Below are 3,090 nucleotides of genomic sequence, written 5' to 3' on the forward strand. Positions count from 1 at the left end.
GGAGCACTATATTTGGTTTTTGCACTAATTATACGTTGGTGTACCTTACAAGAATGTGGTGTTGACACATCATGCTGTCCACCACCTTGAACGATGGAAATGTTATTATGGTCCCACTGTTTGGTGTACCTAATGTACTACCAAAATGATAACATTGAATATTAACACGACATTTCAGTGTCTTGGCTACACTGATTCATACTTCAGGGAAGAGAACTTCAGATTGTCTCACTTGGTGTTGTGCTTGTGTAAATAGATATGGACTTTCAGTGCAGCTACGTGCAACCTACTGTGCTACAACCATGATGCAATCCTTCCCTTTCATTTCCTAGTTCTTGTAAAATGGTAAAAAATATATATACAGTGCATGTGTACTTTATGTCATTTATTAATATGTTTTGTACTCATTGCGTATCCTAGTTCTTGTAAAATGGTAAAAAATATATACAGTGCATATGCACTTTGTCATTTGTTAATGTGTTTTGTACTCATTGCGTATACATTTTGTCATTGCTTGATATGTTCTGTACTCAGTGCATGTGCACTCTATTTCATTTCATGTTCTACACTTATATATATATATGTATATACTCTGTGACTGTAAACTTAGTTAATTAAGTAGATTTTAGAAAAATTTGTTGCTCATGGCAAGTCCAATTGACTCACCATCGCTGCCAAATTTGTGCCCCCCCCAGTGGAGGGTTATGTAAGAGGTCCAAGCAGATGTAATTTCGATGTATTGCTCATGCGCTGCCTGCGATATGCAAGGTATAAGAAAATCTCTGACCAGAGAGCAGTGTTGACTGCAGTAGGAACTGTGTAGATGTAGCAGTAAGTTGTTGCTAGTCTGGAGTCTGCTCTGGTCTGGTCTGGTGTATCGTGTTGGCTGGCCCGGTCGCGGTGCAGCGATGCCGGACCCTGAGTATTATTGTATAAGGTAAAAAGCAGCCTCGCGCATATGTAGTAATGTTATCTGAAGTCGCATGTAAATGTTTTAAAACTCTCGTAATAATAATCTTCCTCATAAAAAGTAACTTTTAACAACCATTCATTTCAATTTAAAGAATTTACTAATTTCTCCCATCCATGATCATCCCGATTATTGCAATAGAAAAATCAGTTGCTTCCTTTCATAAATGAGATATATATCGGCCAGCATTGCACAGAGCTGTGTCGGAAAAATTTATTGTAAGAGCAGCTATATCCGGCGACTTCATTGAGGTAAGAATTTTTCCTTTTTTTTTTAATTCAAAATGATCTTTCAGGGCCATGACGCAGCACTGCTGTCGTCCAAAATTTACCAAGTTAAATTCACAGTGAATTATTGAAAAGTCATAAGTTAGCGACAATTTAATTGAGAGGTTAGTTAAATTGTATTATTACCAGGTTACTGATTTTTTTTTTTTTTTGTTGGGACGTTACACTGAATGTGAACGACGTAATTATAATTTTTTTGTTAAGAGGTTTAGGAATATTTCTGTTTTGAGCTAACACTAAACGTGGATATTATTTATGTTAATATTTTCTGTTTTGAGGTTACACTAAATTAGAATCATATTCATATTATTTAAATGAATTTTGTGGGGCGGTTACAATCTGTTTTCAATCAAGTAGTTGAAATCCCAAGTCACTTTCTTAATTAATTTTATGTTCAACATTTGCATCTGGTGTTCAATAGCTGCATATAACATCAATGTGCACCCCTTTTTAATTAAAAATGATCAATTATGAATCAATTAATGTCAACAGTGCCACCGCAGTTCAATCAGGAGTCACAGGGCCTTATTACTTTCTTTGCGTTATCCGATATTGCGGCAGTTTTACACTCTTTGACGATCTGTTAGTCAATTAGCTGGGGTGAACACACGCCAAAACCAGATAAGTGACGGGTGGGGTGTTACAGCACATCCATGCCCGAGGCAGGATTCGAACCTGCGACCGTAGCGGTCGCGCGGTTCCAGATTGAAACGCCTAGAACCGCTCGGCCGCTACGGCCGGCGTTCGGACGTCAATGCGAGATGCTTTTAATAGGTTCCACAATGAAATATTGTCTCAAAATGTGGTAGAAAACCCAAAGAGATTCTGGTCGTATGTAAAGTGCACCAGTGGCAAAAAACAGTCAATACCGTCACTGCGCGATAGCGATGGAAATGTTACCGATGAAGCGGAGTTATTAAATACTGTTTTCCGTAATTCCTTCACGAAAGAAGACGAAGTAAATATTACAGAATTCGAAAACAGAACAGCTGTTAGTATGAATGACATAAAAGTAGATAATCTTAGGTGTTGCGAAACAAATCAAATCACTTAAGAAAGGCAAGTATTCCGGTCGAGATGGTACACCAATCAGATTCCTTTCAGAGTAAGCAGACACAATCGCCTTTCTTAGCAATTATATACAACGGTTCACTTGAAGAAAGGTCTGTTCCTAAAGACTGGAAAGTAGCACAGGTCACACCCATTTCCAAGAAAGGAAATAGGAGTAGCCCATTTAATTACAGACCCGTATCACTGACCTCAACTTGCAGAAGGATTTTGGAGGATATACTGTACTCGAACATTATCAATCACCTTGAAGAAAATGACTTATTAATACATAACCAACACGGATTCAGAAAATATCGTTCTTGTGCAGCACAGCTAGCTCTTTATTCCCATGAAGTAATGAGTGCTGTCGGCAAGGGATCTCAGACCGATTCCATTTTCCTAGATTTCAAGAAGGCTGTCAATACCGTTCCTCACTGGCGACTGTTAATCGTATTGCGTGCATATGGAGAATCGTCTCAGTTGTGTGACTGGTTTCGTGATTTCCTCTCAGAGAGGCCACAGTTCGTAGTGATAGACGGTAAATCATCGAGTAGAACAAAAGTGATATCTGGCGTTCCACAAGGTAGTGTCATACGCCCTCTGATGTTCCTGATTTACATAAATGATATAGGTGATAATCTGAGCAGCCCCCTTAGATTGTTTACCGATGACGCTGTAATTTACCCTCTAGGAAAATCATGAGACGATTTACACAATGATCTAGAGAGAATTTATGTATCGTGCGAAAAGTGGCAATTGGCACCAAGCAAAGAAAAGTGCGAG

This window comes from Schistocerca nitens, chromosome 9 (genome assembly GCF_023898315.1).
Source record: "Schistocerca nitens isolate TAMUIC-IGC-003100 chromosome 9, iqSchNite1.1, whole genome shotgun sequence".
Taxonomy (NCBI): domain Eukaryota; kingdom Metazoa; phylum Arthropoda; class Insecta; order Orthoptera; family Acrididae; genus Schistocerca; species Schistocerca nitens.